Genomic DNA, 19,135 nt, shown 5'->3' on the forward strand with positions numbered 1-19,135 from the left:
GTGAGTAAACCCCTAAGCCTCTCTGTGAAGCAGGGACTAACTCGATGGCGCCTTTTTTTAGCATGAGCGCAACCTCTCGACGCAAGACGCTTAGGTGTGGTTGAGACAGGCGTATCGGTGGACGTCTTGGAGGTCTGGATTTGAATCTTAGGGAATGTCCCAGTCTCACCGTGTCCAGAACCCACCGATCTGTCGTAATTGACTCCCATTCCTCGACGCAACTTGACACTCTCCCTCCTAGAACGTCATTGTTGATCTTTTTGTTTTCCCGTCAACGACGAGTAAGTGGGACGTCTCTTAGAGGCCTGGAAATTTCTGCGTCGGGTCGAGGACTGTGAGGCGCGTCTATAGCCTTGGGACGGATATGAAGACCTCCCGAATGCTCTATCCCTGGATCCCGCAAATCGTGCGTTTCCCGTAGCTCCTCTAAAGGGGCGAAAGGAACGAAAGGGCTTACCGCTTTGGAGAGAGCCCAGCGAGCGCGCCGTCTCAGAGTCCTCCTTCATTCCTTTCAAGGCCTCATCCACCTTTTCGCCAAACAGGTGGTCACCTTCGAAAGGCATGTCGACGACCTTATATTGCACCTCGGGTCTAAAGTTGGTGCACTTGAGCCAGGCCTGGCGTCGTAGAACCACTCCGTTGTTAATTTGTTTGAACCCCGAGTCTGCCAGGTCCACCGCTATATTGATAGCATGGTTCGAGGCTTCTTCTCCTTCACGAACCAGGGACATAGCTGATTTTCTGTGTTCTTCTGGGAGGTGGTCCAAAATGGGTGCCAGTCTGTGCCACATCTCCCTGTCATACCTGGCCATGATTGCCAGGGAGTTCGCTGCTTTCACTGTTGACGCTCCCACTGACAGGATCTTCTTACCGAAAGCGTCTTGGCGTCTAGCTTCGGAGTCCGGCGGGGTAGAGAGGCATTTTGGCGTCGAATCTGGAACTTTAAATTTTTTCTCTACGCGGCCTTTGACCGCAGGTTCCGAGAATGGATGTCGCATGGTTTGGACGCCCTCTTTCCATACGTGGTCCAGTATCGGTATCGAAAAAACGGAACGCCTATTCTTGCCCATGTGGTCAAAGAGGAAGCAGTCCTTCTTTTCTTCTTGTTGGGTCAAACCGAACTCCTTGCAGGCTTTTTCCATCATGGAATGGAAGGCCCCTATGTCATCCGGTGGAGATGGGTGAATGGGACTTTTCGGAGGATCCACCTCCACATCCGAAACCCATGACGGCTCTCTCGACGGCGAGAGGGAGATATCAGAAGCTGACCCCTGTTCAGAGAGGGAGTCCGAGAGCTCACCTTCTTCCTGGACTGTTGGAGCAGTTGGGCCCACGACCGATCTAGTCGGGCGGTGTGAAGGTCCGGGCTCGTCGACGAGGGGAGTCGTCGGAACAGGCGGGAGCCTTTCGTCCAGGGACTTCAAGAGCGAGTGTAAGGAGGAAAGTACCTCCATGGAGAGAGTAGCCTGGGCGTTTGGAGGCTGGGTGAAAACTTGAGAGCAGGTTGCACCAGAAGGAAATCTGGGCCGTAGCCCCAGGTCTTCCGGGCTCACTATTCTGAAGCCGTCGTCTTCTTTGGAGGCGATCGAAACTGCCTGTTCTTGTAGCAGTGTGTCGGGTAGCCCCATGTCGAACGTTTCTGGCCTCCAGGCCTGGAACTCCGTCGACGAGGGAATCGTCGTCGACGATGAGCCCGTTTGAAAGGCGGGGGACTGTGACGGAGTGGGCACTTGGATCGTCGCCGTCGTCGTCGTCGACGGAGGGCCTGCAGGTGGCTTAGGCAGTCCCGCCTTCGCGGAGCTCTCCCTGCGTTTATCCGCCTCTCTACTCGTAGCTGATCTTTTCTGATCGCTCAAGGAGGATTTTGGCCTGTCCTTATCTTTCTTCGACGAAGAAGAAGAGGAAGATGATTTCTTCGTCGATTCTTTCGATGAGGCCTTAGAGGAATGACTTCGAGGCACGTCCTTCTCCGTAGGTCGTGATTTTTTGGCCGGAGGTTCCGACGGATGTGAGCGTCGGGAGGCTTCTGATGTTTTCGCTGAGGCGATACTGCGCACCGATCCTACCTCCGACTGAGGGTACGCTCCAGCGCCGTCGTTCAGCCACGAGACCAGTCGCCGATTCCGGTCCTTCAGGGTTTTTTGGGAAAACCCCTTGCAGATATCACATTGGTCCGCCGAGTGGTGGGGGTGAAGGCAGTAGATGCAGTCAAGATGGCCATCCCCTTCATAAACCTTCTTTAGACCGCACGTGGCACACGGGCGGAAAAGAGGCTTACCCGACATTATTGCCAGACCAACTAACAAAACTCGTAGGAGTTGGAAGCGGACCAAACAGACAAACTCGCAGGAGTTAGAAACAATCGATAAGTATTTGAAGAAAATACACGAGGAGATCCCACTATCTTTGGAGACGGTTGAAATCTGAAGGGACCCGCGGGGGCGGGGCTTATATACCATCACGTCCAACGGGGCGTACGTGGGCGGCCCCGTAGAGGACGCAGACGGGGATAGGGCAGAAGTTTTTCCTATTGGAAATGACTATATATATGTGTACCGAGGGTTCCCAGTCTGACGACGGGGAATATTCTAAGCATGTGAATCCATGAAAGATCCAATGCTGGAGAAATTATTATACAAGCAGGTTCTGCGGACCCGCTCTGCCAAAACATGCATCAGCCCCACGTGAAATGTCCAAAGAATAATGCTTTGTAAAAGTATGCAATGAAGACCACGTGGCAGCATGACACATGTCGCAAACAGGGACTCCCCCCCCCAACCCCCTTTTTGAAGGGCCGTGGAAGCAGAGACTCCCCTGGTGGAATGAGCCCTGATTCCCGGTAGGACTTCTTTTCCCGCCGGCTGTTAGCACTCAGAGATGCATAAAATTATCCAGAGTGAGATGGTTTGTTTCGTAATTGCAAGACCCTTGAGGGAAAGAGAATGGGTGACGAACAACTGGTCCGTCTTCCTGAACTTCGCTGTGCAGGCAACATAAAAACTCAAGGCTCATTTTGGATCGAGACAGTGAAAGCCTTCTTCCTCCTTTGAGGGGTGAGGAGGAGGGTAGAACACTAGCAAGTCAATAGACTGTGAAAGTTGAATTCCAAAACAACCTTCGGAAGGAACCCTGGTCTAAGCTTAAAAGAGACCTTCTCTCTGAAGAAATGCATAAAGAAGGGGGGTGCTGCATAAGGCCTGCAGCTCGCTAACCCTCCTGGCTGATGTGATGGCAACCAAATAGGCCATGTTAAGGGACAACAACCTAAGGGAACAAAAATGCATAGGCTCAAACGGAGGCGCCATAAGAAAGGTCAGAACTAGGTTAAGGTCCCAATCCAGAACAACAAAGGGAGCTGGCAGAAATTTGTTAAGAAGGACCTTCAGAAATTGGGTCATGATCGGTATGGTGAAAAAAGAACCTTGATCCGGGAAACTTTTAAACACAGAAAGGGCCGCCAAATACCCTTTGACTGTTGTAACCTGAAAGCCTGCAGAGGTTTATCGACAGAAGGAACTCCATCACCGCCGTGGTCGGGCAAGAGATGGGATCAACTTCGCACTCCCTACACCATGCCTCAAATCATCTCCACCAGCACTCATACAGAGATCTTGTAGATGGTCTGTGTGCAGTCAGTAACATCTCATTCCCCGGAGAGGTCCCAGTCATCATACTGCATCCGATCAAGAGCTACACATGTAGGTTGAGGGAATCTGGGGTCGGGTGCAGTATCGACCTTGCGACTGGGTGAGGAGATCCGGCTGCCGAGGCAACCCGTAAGGTGGACAGATGGACAGATCCAAGAGGTCAGAGTACCACGTCCTCCTCGCCTAACCAGGGGCGATCAAGATCATGGTTGCTCGAAACATCTTCAACCTCCTGAGAATCCAAGGAATGACGGGGATCTGAGGAAACACATAATGGAGAGGGAATATCCAATCCACCAGAAACGCATCCCCAGTGCACCGTTAGTTGGGAATTCCCATGAGCAAAACGTTTCACACTTCCTGTTGGCTTCCGTGGCAAACAGATCCATTACTGGGGTACCCCAGAGAGCGAAGACCTCTTCCAGGACTTCCTGGCACACTTCCCACTAATGTGAGACCGTGCTCTGCCTGCTCAGGGCATCCGCCAAGCTGTTCTCTGCCCCCACCAGATGAACTGCAGAGACCGAGATCTGATTCTCTAGCAACCAGAACCACAGTTGCATCGCTTCTCTGCAGGGGGTATGGGAATGCACTCCACTCTGCTTGTTCAGGTAGTGCATGGCCACTGTGTTGTCCATCAGAATCAGGACATGCTTCCCCTTCAGCGGTAGGGCAAAGGCCTTCAGAGCTAGCCTGATGGCTCGTACCTCCAGCCTGTTAATATACCACCTGGCTTTCGACGCAGTCCAAAGGCCGCTCACCTGCAAATCCTTGCAGTGAACGCCCCAACCATTGAAGGACGCATCCGTGACCACTCGGGTCTGAGGCCAAGGAGGACAGCAGGGTTCCCCTGACATATGATTCATGCGCAAATCCCACCAGCCGAGTTACGCAAACTACCTGGCTGGACAACCTGGGAGGATCCAAGAGAGCTCCCAGATACTAAGAGAACTGGTCTCATAGGAGCCACTAAAGCAATATCATGATCAGTCTGGCCTCTGGCACCAGGAAAATGCAGGAGGCCATGAGGTCCAGAAGGTGGAAAAGGGAAGCCGTTGGTAAGGTGGCAGGGTTCCGAAACAACTGGACCATCTGTTGTATGTTGTCAGCTCTCTTCTCGAGAGAGAAGGCCTTCCCTGCCCGACTGTATAGGACTGCCCCGATGAACTGCAGCCTTTGGACCGGTGTCATGTGAGACTTCTTTAAGTTCAGGGAGAGGCCCAGCCTGTGCAGTAGCAGACAGGTGTCTTCCAGGTGAGTCAAAACCTGTCCCGCTGGCTTCCCCCGGATCAGCCAGTCGTACAGGTACAGGAATATGTGGACTCCGAATCTCCTGAGGGGAGCCACGACTACAGCCATGAGCTTGGTGAAGACCCTTGGAGCAGAGGTCAACCCAAAGGGCAGCACTTAGAACTGATAGCGCTTGTCCCCAACGAGGATCCGCAGGAGTCTCCTATGCTTCTGGTGTATGGGCACATGGAAATAGACATCCTGCAGGTCTATGGGCACCAGCCAGTCCTGAAGCTCGAGAGCGTGGATAATTTCTCTCAACGTCAACATCCTGAATCTGTCTTTTCTCAGGAACTTGTTTAGAGCCATGAGGTTCAGAATGGGACAGAGACCACCTCCTTTTATCGGTAGAAGGAAATACCAGTTATACCAGCCCGACCCCCCTCTGATCCGGAGGCATGTCTTCCATGGCACCCTTTGACAACAGGGCTCTCAGTTCTTCCTGGAGGTCCTGTCCCGGTTGGATCGGTGATGATAAGGGGCTGTCCGGAGGTATTCTTAAAAAGGGCAGACAATAACCCCACCAAAGTAGCTGCAGGGCCCAGGCATCCGAGGTTATCTCCTGCCACTGGGACCAATGCCCTGCCAAACGTCCACCAACCGGTACATCGTGGGAGGGGAAAATCAAAGTGGCTTTGAAGGTGCATCCACCGCAGCTGCAGCTGCTGTCCCTTAGAAGCTCCTCTGCCCCTTCTGAGACGTGGGAAATGCCTCTCGCCTTGCCTGCCTGGCTTGTGGGAGCTGCTCTTTCCTGCCATAGGGCAAATAGCGCCTATAGCCTCTGCCTCACTAACCTCTGCCTGTAGAGGCAAAGCTGAAGCCAGGCTTAGCCAGCTGCGCCAGCGACTTATCAGCAATTTTAGACTCCTTACATTTCTCCAAAGAGTCATCCGCATTGTGTCAGAACAGCATCTCCCCCTCAAAAGGCATGTGTAGAAATGACGGTTTTGTACATTGGGGGAGAAGCCGGAGGTTTTCAAATAGGCCTGCCTTCTCATAACTACTGCCGAGGCCATTGGAGCGGCCAACACAGTCAGCAATATCCAGGCCTGTTTGCAAGGGCTGCTTGGCAGTTTCCATCCCCTCTTTCACCAGCTGTATAAATTCGACTGCATATGACGTTCCGGGACATATTCTGCTGCATACTTGACAGCCTTCTCCAAACCGTAGGACAATTTAGCAAAACCACCAGCTACGTTTGTGGCCTTGTGAGCCATGCAGCCTGAGGTAAAATCCAAAACCATAGACGTGTTCATTAAACCTTTGACGATGGCGACCCCTACATTTCTGTTAGATTCTAGGGATGTTATTAATTTGGTGGAAGGCCTTCCATTTGATGCCTCTAAACAGATTTTGGTGGCTATAGAGGCTCTTTATACCAATATTCCCCAAGATAAGGCTATTCAGTGCGTACAAACTATGTTGGACCACCGACCATCTGTACACACGGTTCCCACTAATTTTCTGACCACATGTGTGGAATTGGTTCTTTGCAACAGTTTAAGTTCAAAGATGAGTTTTTCACACAAACTAAAGGCACGGCAATGGGCTGTGCGTTTGCCCCCAATTTGGCCATTATTTTTATGGCCCCGTTCGAAGAGAATTTTGTCCTGAATGACGGTAATCCCTATATCACTGACATCAAGTTATACCGTCGGTATATTGATGACATCTTACTGTTATGGGAGGGTGATATTGCCACACTTCAACTCTTCGTTCAGTGGCTGAATAAAGTTGATATGAACATCAAATTTACATTGGAACATTCTACCTCTCGTATCGCTTTCCTCGATCTATCCATTTACGAGGATGGGTTTCTGCAGACTGAGCTCTATAGAAAACCCACAGAAAGGAACATGACATTACAGTTTGAAAGCCAACATCCTAAAAGTCTTTTACGTAATCTCCCTTATGGGATGTTTTTACAGTTACGTCACAAGTGTTCCAACCTTATACAATTTAATACTCATGCGGACATACTACAGGCTAGATTGTTAGATCGGGGATACCTGCACAAACTTATCAAACATTCAAGAAGAAGAGCGCAATATACCAATCGGGATGCCCTTTTAATACCTAAAAACAAAATTGTGGACAAAGAACAGTTAGTTTGTGTGTCCACCTTTTGCCAACACAGTGAGACAATCAAAGCTATTGTCCTGAAAAACTGGAGGATCCTCAATTCCACTGATCTCCAAACCTTTATTTGCTTTCAAGAAAAGCAAAAATTTAGGACAGAAACTAACCTGGGCCTCCAGACTTTCTGTTTGCACTAACCAGGTCAGAGATACTAACTTGAACCAGGTCAAAGGCCACTATCCTTGCACAGCTTTTAAATTTTCTAAAAAAATGACAGACTTTTCTCACAATGGTAGATCTTGGGCACTGCGTACATTCACCACTTGCAAAAGTAAGAATGTTAGTTATGCCATTCAGTGCCCGTGCCAGCTTTTGTACGCAGGAAAAACCTCTAGGGAAGTTCACTTACGTATTAATGAGCATCGGCCTAAAATCAGGACACGCAACCTTTCGGCTCCACTAGTGATTCATTGTGTAGAAATGGGACACAATCCAGACTCTTTAATCTGGTTTCATTTAGAAAAATGTTTTGCCAATAACACAATACAATTGGCTAATAAATTGTCCTACAAGGAACAAATGTGGATTTTTAATTTAAAAACACTCCACAAAGGCCTTAACACATTGGAGTCGTGGGACTTTAATAGTCGCTAGCGAGCCTGTTCTGTATTTCTGGATTTCTCTATTTACCCTGCATGGCTATTAAGAGTGTTTAGCTATTCAGTTTAATTGATACAATCCATTGCCTTTATTAGAGTACTGAGGCTAGCTGATATAATGTTTGTGGTCGGATTCCGAATTTTATTTCACATCATTTATTTAATATTATTTACATTAGATTATTTTCTTTTTAGCTAAAGCTTTCCTATCATCCTTTTTTTGTCTATATCTGGCCTATAAACACTCTTAGAGTCATTGCATAGTAGTTCCAGAATTGGTTAGAGATATGGTGTCTATTATATGGTTTTGTAACAGTTCAGAACCAATCAGTATATTGTTGGACTGTACACTGCGTCCAAGCTGGACTACAACTCCCAGAATTCACTTGGTGAGGTGCCGGCTGCCCATAATTTATTTTCGCTGCCTTTCAGTTTCATGCACATAGTTTATTTTTATTTTCATTTATTTATGTTTCTATTAGCGGCGGTGTTTCTCATATTTATTTTCTTTTAATGTGGGCTGCATATATTGCACCTTGTTCTGCTTGTGGGTTCTCTTTACTGGCGGCACTTGCTGACATGTGTAGTCAGCCTTTTGCCCTGCCTTTAAAAAGGCTGTTGTGTACTATTGTCTGTAGCCAGCCATTCCGTGTAGGTCCCTACACGCATGCGTAGCGTTTTGAATTCACAATCAGCTCGGAATGAAGAGATCACCATCTGTTCTCCCTCTTTGCTGGTCAATTGCATTAGATGGCAACCGTTCAGGAGGTAAGCGTGAGGGCAGCTTTCTCACAATACTAATAGCTTTTCAGCTATAGTCCTCTGCACAATTAACTTTGCAGCGCCGCCTTTCAGACTGCTGCTAGTTGCTTTTGAGTTCGCTTTGGGTGTGTGTAAAACCCGGAACGCGCCGGAACGGGCCGGAACGGTACCCTAACCTATAAAATGGCAGCAAAAATCACCTGAAAATGATGCAAACACACATGAAGAACATTTTGAAATGAGAAAGGTGCACCAATATGCTGTCATTAACCCATTACTGCCCAAAATCTACGTTTTATCACGAAAAAGTACCCGGAACGGGCCGGAACGCTACCCTAATATATAAAACGGCAGCAAAACTCACCTGAAAATGATGCAAGCACACATGAAGAACATTTTGAAATGAGAAAGGTGAACCAATATGCTGACATTAACCCATTACTGCCCAAAATCTACATTTTATCACGAAAAAGTACACGGAACGGGCCGGAACGCTACCCTAATATATAAAACGGCAGCGAAACTCACCTGAAAATGATGCAAGCACACATGAAGAACATTTTGAAATGAGAAAGGTGCACCAATATGCTGTCATTAACCCATTACTGCCCAAAATCTACATTTTATCACGAAAAAAAGTACCCGGAACGGGCCGGAACGCTACCCTAAAATATAAAATGGCAGCGAAACTCACCTGAAAATGATGCAAACACACATGAAGAACATTTTGAAATGAGAAAGGTGCACCAATATGCTGTCATTAACCCATTACTGCCCAAAATCTACATTTTATCACGAAAAAGTACCCGGAACGGGCCAGAACGCTACCCTAATATATAAAACGGCAGCGAAACTCACCTGAAAAGGATGCAAGCACACATGAAGAACATTTTGAAATGAGAAAGGTGCACCAATATGCTGTCATTAACCCAATACTGCCATAAATCTACATTTTATCACGAAAAAGTACCCGCAACGGGCCGGAACGCTGCCCTAAAATATAAAATGGCAGCGAAACTCACCTGAAAATGATGCAAACACACATGAAGAACATTTTGAAATGAGAAAGGTGCACCAATATGCTGTCATTAACCCATTACTGCCCAAAATCTACATTTTATCACGAAAAAGTACCCGGAACGGGCCGGAACGCTACCCTAATATATAAAACGGCAGCGAAACTCACCTGAAAATGATGCAAGCACACATGAAGAACATTTTGAAATGAGAAAGGTGCACCAATATGCTGTCATTAACCCATTACTGCCCAAAATCTACATTTTATCACGAAAAAAAGTACCCGGAACGGGCCGGAACGCTACCCTAAAATATAAAATGGCAGCGAAACTCACCTGAAAATGATGCAAACACACATGAAGAACATTTTGAAATGAGAAAGGTGCACCAATATGCTGTCATTAACCCATTACTGCCCAAAATCTACATTTTATCACGAAAAAGTACCCGGAACGGGCCGGAACGCTACCCTAATATATAAAACGGCAGCGAAACTCACCTGAAAAGGATGCAAGCACACATGAAGAACATTTTGAAATGAGAAAGGTGCACCAATATGCTGTCATTAACCCAATACTGCCCAAAATCTACATTTTATCACGAAAAAGTACCCGCAACGGGCCGGAACGCTGCCCTAAAATATAAAATGGCAGCGAAACTCACCTGAAAATGATGCAAACACACATGAAGAACATTTTGAAATGAGAAAGGTGCACCAATATGCTGTCATTAACCCATTACTGCCCAAAATCTACATTTTATCACGAAAAAGTAACCGGAACGGGCCGGAAAGCTACCCTAAAATATAAAATGGCAGCGAAACTCACCTGAAAATGATGCAAACACACATGGAGAACATTTTGAAATGAGAAATGTGGACGAATATGCTGTCATTAACCCATTACTGCCCAAAATCTACATTTTATCACGAAAAAGTACCCGGAACGGGCCGGAACGCTACCCTAATATATAAAACGGCAGCAAAAATCACCTGAAAATGATGCAAACACCCCTGAAGAACATTTTGAAATGAGAAAGGTGCACCAATATGCTGTCATTAACCCATTACTGCCCAAAATCTACATTTTATCACGAAAAAGTACCCGGAACGGGCCGGAACGCTACCCTAATATATAAAACGGCAGCGAAACTCACCTGAAAATGATGCAAGCACACATGAACATTTTGAAATGAGAAAGGTGCACCAATATGCTGACATTAACCCATTACTGCCCAAAATCTACATTTTATCACGAAAAAGTACACGGAACGGGCCGGAACGCTACCCTAATATATAAAACGGCAGCGAAACTCACCTGAAAATGATGCAAGCACACATGAAGAACATTTTGAAATGAGAAAGGTGCACCAATATGCTGACATTAACCCATTACTGCCCAAAATCTACATTTTATCACGAAAAAGTACACGGAACGGGCCGGAACGCTACCCTAATATATAAAACGGCAGCGAAACTCACCTGAAAAGGATGCAAGCACACATGAAGAACATTTTGAAATGAGAAAGGTGCACCAATATGCTGTCATTAACCCAATACTGCCATAAATCTACATTTTATCACGAAAAAGTACCCGCAACGGGCCGGAACGCTGCCCTAAAATATAAAATGGCAGCGAAACTCACCTGAAAATGATGCAAACACACATGAAGAACATTTTGAAATGAGAAAGGTGCACCAATATGCTGTCATTAACCCATTACTGCCCAAAATCTACATTTTATCACGAAAAAGTACCCGGAACGGGCCGGAACGCTACCCTAATATATAAAACGGCAGCGAAACTCACCTGAAAATGATGCAAGCACACATGAAGAACATTTTGAAATGAGAAAGGTGCACCAATATGCTGTCATTAACCCATTACTGCCCAAAATCTACATTTTATCACGAAAAAAAGTACCCGGAACGGGCCGGAACGCTACCCTAAAATATAAAATGGCAGCGAAACTCACCTGAAAATGATGCAAACACACATGAAGAACATTTTGAAATGAGAAAGGTGCACCAATATGCTGTCATTAACCCATTACTGCCCAAAATCTACATTTTATCACGAAAAAGTACCCGGAACGGGCCGGAACGCTACCCTAATATATAAAACGGCAGCGAAACTCACCTGAAAAGGATGCAAGCACACATGAAGAACATTTTGAAATGAGAAAGGTGCACCAATATGCTGTCATTAACCCAATACTGCCCAAAATCTACATTTTATCACGAAAAAGTACCCGCAACGGGCCGGAACGCTGCCCTAAAATATAAAATGGCAGCGAAACTCACCTGAAAATGATGCAAACACACATGAAGAACATTTTGAAATGAGAAAGGTGCACCAATATGCTGTCATTAACCCATTACTGCCCAAAATCTACATTTTATCACGAAAAAGTAACCGGAACGGGCCGGAAAGCTACCCTAAAATATAAAATGGCAGCGAAACTCACCTGAAAATGATGCAAACACACATGGAGAACATTTTGAAATGAGAAATGTGGACGAATATGCTGTCATTAACCCATTACTGCCCAAAATCTACATTTTATCACGAAAAAGTACCCGGAACGGGCCGGAACGCTACCCTAATATATAAAACGGCAGCAAAAATCACCTGAAAATGATGCAAACACCCCTGAAGAACATTTTGAAATGAGAAAGGTGCACCAATATGCTGTCATTAACCCATTACTGCCCAAAATCTACATTTTATCACGAAAAAGTACCCGGAACGGGCCGGAACGCTACCCTAATATATAAAACGGCAGCGAAACTCACCTGAAAATGATGCAAGCACACATGAACATTTTGAAATGAGAAAGGTGCACCAATATGCTGACATTAACCCATTACTGCCCAAAATCTACATTTTATCACGAAAAAGTACACGGAACGGGCCGGAACGCTACCCTAATATATAAAACGGCAGCGAAACTCACCTGAAAATGATGCAAGCACACAAAGAACATTTGGAAATGAGAAAGGTGCACCAATATGCTGTCATTAACCCATTACTGCCCAAAATCTACATTTTATCACGAAAAAAAGTACCCGGAACGGGCCGGAACGCTACCCTAAAATATAAAATGGCAGCGAAACTCACCTGAAAATGATGCAAACACACATGAAGAACATTTTGAAATGAGAAAGGTGCACCAATATGCTGTCATTAACCCATTACTGCCCAAAATCTACATTTTATCACGAAAAAGTACCTGGAACGGGCCGGAACGCTACCCTAATATATAAAACGGCAGCGAAACTCACCTGAAAAGGATGCAAGCACACATGAAGAACATTTTGAAATGAGAAAGGTGCACCAATATGCTGTCATTAACCCAATACTGCCCAAAATCTACATTTTATCACGAAAAAGTACCCGGAACGGGCCGGAGCGCTACCCTAAAATATAAAATGGCAGCGAAACTCACCTGAAAATGATGCAAACACACATGAAGAACATTTTGAAATGAGAAACGTGGACGAATATGCTGTCATTAACCCATTACTGCCCAAAACCTACATTTTATCACGAAAAAGTACCCGGAAAGGGTCGGAACGCTACCCTAATATATAAAACGGCAGCGAAACTCACCTGAAAATGATGCAAGCACACATAAAGAACATTTGGAAATGAGAAAGGTGCACCAATATGCTGTCATTAACCCATTACTGCCCAAAATCTACATTTTATCACAAAAAAGTACCCGGAACGGGCCGGAACGCTACCCTAATATATAAAACGGCAGCGAAACTCACCTGAAAAGGATGCAAGCACACATGAAGAACATTTTGAAATGAGAAATGTGGACGAATATGCTGTCATTAACCCATTACTGCCCAAAATCTACATTTTATCACGAAAAAGTACCCGGAACGGGCCGGAACGCTACCCTAATATATAAAACGGCAGCGAAACTCACCTGAAAAGGATGCAAGCACACATGAAGAACATTTTGAAATGAGAAAGGTGCACCAATATGCTGTCATTAACCCAATACTGCCCAAAATCTACATTTTATCACGAAAAAGTAGCCGGAACGGGCCGGAACGCTAACCTAAAATATAAAGTGGCAGCGAAACTCACCTGAAAATGATGCAAACACACATGAAGAACATTTTGAAATGAGAAAGGTGCACCAATATGCTGTCATTAACCCATTACTGCCCAAAATCTACATTTTATCACGAAAAAGTACCCGCAACGGGCCGGAACGCTACCCTAATATATAAAACGGCAGCGAAACTAACCTGAAAATGATGCAAGCACACATGAAGAACATTTTGAAATGAGAAAGGTGGACGAATATGCTGTCATTAACCCATTACTGCCCAAAATCTACATTTTATCACAAAAAAGTACCCGGAACGGGCCGGAACGCTACCCTAAAATATAAAACGGCAGCGAAACTCACCTGAAAAGGATGCAAGCACACATGAAGAACATTTTGAAATGAGAAAGGTGCACCAATATGCTGACATGAACCCATTACTGCCCAAAATCTACATTTTATCACGAAAAAGTACACGGAACGGGCCGGAACGCTACCCTAATATATAAAACGGCAGTGAAACTCACCTGAAAATGATGCAAGCACACATGAAGAACATTTGGAAATGAGAAAGGTGCACCAATATGCTGTCATTAACCCATTACTGCCCAAAATCTACATTTTATCACGAAAAAAAGTACCCGGAACGGGCCGGAACGCTACCCTAAAATATAAAATGGCAGCGAAACTCACCTGAAAATGATGCAAACACACATGAAGAACATTTTGAAATGAGAAAGGTGCACCAATATGCTGTCATTAACCCATTACTGCCCAAAATCTACATTTTATCACGAAAAAGTACCCGGAACGGGCCGGAACGCTACCCTAATATATAAAACGGCAGCGAAACTCACCTGAAAAGGATGCAAGCACACATGAAGAACATTTTGAAATGAGAAAGGTGCACCAATATGCTGTCATTAACCCAATACTGCCCAAAATCTACATTTTATCACGAAAAAGTACCCGCAACGGGCCGGAACGCTACCCTAATATATAAAACGGCAGCGAAACTCACCTGAAAATGATGCAAGCACACATAAAGAACATTTGGAAATGAGAAAGGTGCACCAATATGCTGTCATTAACCCATTACTGCCCAAAATCTACATTTTATCACGAAAAAGTACCCGGAACGGGCCGGAACGCTACCCTAATATATAAAACGGCAGCGAAACTCACCTGAAAAGGATGCAAGCACACATGAAGAACATTTTGAAATGAGAAAGGTGCACCAATATGCTGTCATTAACCCATTACTCACAAACATGGTCTATAGTGATTTGTCTGCCAGTACCTGGATATATGGAGTAGAACTTGTCAGTTAAAGGTATGAGGGTATGCTGTATGGTAGAAGAGCACAGTCTTATCACAGAAGCATTAGCCGATGGCTGTTCAGGCAAGGCTGCCCTGGAGTTCTTCAGGATGAGGGACACGTGATTCGCTCATGGCCCAATCCAGGAGTTGCAGGCGGACCAGGGTGCGCAGGGGTGAAGGTCAGGGAGGGACTGGGAAAGGAGCAAACAAGCAAAAAACACTAAGACGAAATGAAAGTGGAGGGATGGGGGACAGTAAGAGGAAACACAAGAGCAGGGGCACTCACCAGCAGTGTCTGGTAGGGCTGCGCAAGTGGAATCAAGTGGGTGAGGGGAGCACATGCAAAGGAGAAGACTCTCCGCTCTTCGCTACCTGTTGGGACAAGTGACTCGCTCAGTATAACTTGGCTAGTGCTGTGGATATGCTTATGTTTATATACATTTCACTGCACAAGTGGAAGGCACAGGCAGAGGAGTGCAACTTTGTGTGACAAATTTGTAAAATGGGGCATTGGGTATGACTGCAATGAATACCCAAATTCAGCAATGGTACTACGTACAATTCACCAGTGTCACTTACCACCCTCAGTGTAATAAATCAGCAAAGGTGAGAGACATTAGTACTTGTATGTTAGCATAGATTTTATAAAATTTAACCAAATGTAAATACATGAAATAACATTGTAAATGAGATACTATAACATGGTTTCAAGCTACCAATAAGACATGTATGGATGAGCTCTCTTTCACAATATATGCCATCCCTTTCTTCAAACTCTTGACCAAGCCACCTGAGAGCCTTGGGAGATCATCTCACTTGTAGGATGTCAGTAAAACCTGCCTTCTATTCCTGTTAATCAAGCACACGAGACAAGCAGATTGTGTTGCCTGAACCAGCTGCATCTGGCAAATGTTGTGCTAACAAGTCACATAAAACTTAACATACAATGTCTTTCAAAGGTTGTCCATAAACTTTGATGCAGTGTGAGTGTCATATTTTATTGGTCTTTTGGTAGACATCTGTGTGTATTTGAAGAGATTTATTCTGTTTTTTCAAATACATAGTGCTTCCCTAAATGCACTTCGGACATTTGTACAGACCACTAGGGAAATGAGCTAGGTCAAGGCAAGACAAATGATACCAGTCCTGGCATAGTCCCTGGCAGAGTATAATTTTTGATTTTGTTGGTTTTTTACAGAGTTTACCCATGAAACAGAGGAACCAAGTTGCTGTGTAATAGTCATCTAATGCTGTAGATAAGAATTCAACAGTGGATGTTGCCTCTTTTGGAGGATTCCTTGAAAAAGGTGTATTAAAATCTTTCTTAATATTCTGCTTAATCTCTTTTTTTGCTCTGCAATATTTTTGTTTCTTCAACTGTGATTTTGGGAAAAAGGATTTTCCACTAATTAATTCCATAGCTATCCACTGCCGCACAGCAGTCATGTCTGCAGGGAATGGTACAAGTGACCCACTACACAATGTATGTGCAAATAAGCAGAGAAATAGTCCACAACTGGATGAATCATGCTTAGCTGGTACGTCATGAGGAGCATGGATTGTCCACTTAGACCAGTCAATTGTGGATGCCACCTGCATGTCCATGAATGTTTGTAGTATGTTTATGTACTTTGTGTAGAGGGTTTTATTGGAGTCTAAATATAGAATAATCTTCCACTTCATGAACACCAGCATAAGTACCCAGTGAGTATTTTGCACATTTGTGGGGATGATCCAGATGTCCTTTGCCATAATATCTGATTTGATGCCAAACTCGTGAACACTTGAAGAGTATCCACGTAAGTCAATGGAATGAATTATGAATGGACTGAAAACACTCACACGTACATCACATTCAGTGACATGTTTTAGAGAAGCTCTAGTAAGCAAGAAGCCTTCAATGACTGTGTCAACCAGCCAGTTATCACCTAAGAGAGATTTCATGTCTTCAACATTGATGTAAATATTTTGAACTAGGACACTCTGCAAGCGTGGATAATCTGGTATTAAGTCCCATGGAAGGGGCACAGTTTTATTTGTTTGTTTAGGTGAGCTTGACCGCTGCGGTACACCCAGATCATACTCGTCTACCAGAAAAGAGGTAAAATGTTCTTTCTTGGGAACATTCTCATATGGGTTCAATTGTTTAGTATGTTTATTTTTTGCTTTAATGTCTTCCTGAGTGTCATCAAATTTAGTTTCACTCATCAGAATAGAATCCATTGCGGCTACAGTCTGCAGCTCATCTTTCTGTCTAATTCTTTTCCTTCCAGATTTGCCTTTTCTGACATTCATCCTGAGCTTTTTCAGAGAATACACTTTTCTTTTCTTACTTGAACTCTTACCAATTGACTTCTGTGCAGCCAGAATGTGGTAGCATGTTCGTGAACTGTTGCAAGAGCATGTTTCAACTGGGAATAACTTTACCACATACTTTTTGTCTCGTAATCCGGTAACTATGAAACATCCAGACTGTGCCTGAAGAAATACTCGGTTTTGCTTAACTATCAAGTCTGCTAGGCCTTCCATTGCATTTGATTTGCGCTCATCACCTTTTGATATTGTTACAGGTTCTTCATCATAGTGACCCTTCTTTATAAAGTCCACTATCTTTTCCACAGGTATGTAATCAAATGGGAATTCAATATCACCAGAATTAAGTTTTTTGCCAGCATGCCTGTTTGACAGGTGATAATTCCCCATACCACACTGTCCTCTCAACACTTCCTTTAGATAAAATGTTTGCAAAAAGTAGATTGCCAATACCATTTCATCCATGTGAACCTCTTTGTGCTTAGTCAGTCTTTTCATCACTGCATTCAGGCTTTCTGACACATTAGTCGTAACTCCACTGGTTTTCCTATAAATGCCAACTGTTTCCAAGACCCATCTGTCTGCCTTTGTCAAGATGTCTTTGCTCAGTTTTTCCTCAAAATATTTCACAAAAGAAGCACTCCATGTGGCCCTTAGTTTTTCCAACAATGTTAGAAAGTCTTCTTCAGTTTTGCAGTCTAAGAGCTGTAGAATATTATTGGTGTACACTTTTCTGTCTGCTTTTCCTCCTTCATGACCTGAAACCCAGAATTCCACGTCTTTCAGTATGTGGTTCCAACAAACCACATGCTTGCATCTTGGAATAATATTCTCTACAGATTTCACAATAGCAGCTTCTCTGTCTGTTACTATAGTAATGGAACTCTGGTTAATTTGAGGCATACGCTTTGCTACAAAAGAAAGAAATGTTTCATGGACAATCGTTGTGCGTTTATCATGAATCAGTACAAAGGCAGGGATTGCAGGATTTTCCTCAAACAATGAACATTGAAATATTAGTGGAGAGAGGTAAAAATCACCTAATTGAAATGTTGTGTCATATGAAATTAGGGTTCTTGAATTCAACTTCATCACTTCCTCAAAAATATTGATAATGTCTGGAAGAGCCAAAGTTACAATAAGTTCGGGAACCAGAGAGTAATGGCATACAAACCCTTCCAGTGCATAGTGAAGCTCGAAGATGTTATATAAATCATCATGACTGATACTACATTTCTGTTTCCCATACTTAAGTTTATTTTTTATTTGCTCTGTATTTTTCGGCACTATAACTCTCATGTGGGTAGGGGAAGCATCGCATTCTGCAATTATTTTCTGATAAATTGAAGTTGGACCTAAATCTTTATTTTCAGCAATTTCTATCAGCACAGATGGCATTGTGCGAACATGAGCTCTTAAGGGGTATTTTCTCATATTTCCATGAGGCATGCATGGCTCAGGTGTTTTGTCTTCACCTAGATAATGGACAGTCACTTTTTCAACACTTCCATCAAGAACTTCATAGCCATATCTGTAAAATGTAACTTCCTCTCTACCAATTAATCTTTGGAAGTAGGTCTTCCACACCAGAGGACTGGCCCTCGGCAGAGCATGCCTTCCTTTCTGAATCCATTTATACTGATCACATCTCCAATCATCTTTTCTATGCTTTTGTCCTTCATAACTGTATAGGAACACCTGACCATTTTCTGGATTAGTTGCCGGAAGTGTGGAAATATTGCCTTTTAGGTGATGCCTTAAAATGTTGAATACTTCTTGTGGTGAAAGCGGCGTTTGTTTGTTCATATAAACTATGCTGCACATTCTGGAGGATAAAGTAAAAATATGAATTAAATTAAAAATGAACACTGTTTCCCTCACACCCTAAGATCATTACAAATACGCAGGCAGTGGGTTTGTTACTCAAGAAGGGACACAGTGATAAGGGATGATGTCGGGACATAGTGATAAAGGAAGCAT

The sequence above is a fragment of the Ambystoma mexicanum genome, chromosome 10 (assembly GCF_040938575.1).
Source record: "Ambystoma mexicanum isolate Mex_15411 chromosome 10, UKY_AmexF1_1, whole genome shotgun sequence".
Classification (NCBI taxonomy): Eukaryota; Metazoa; Chordata; class Amphibia; order Caudata; family Ambystomatidae; genus Ambystoma; species Ambystoma mexicanum.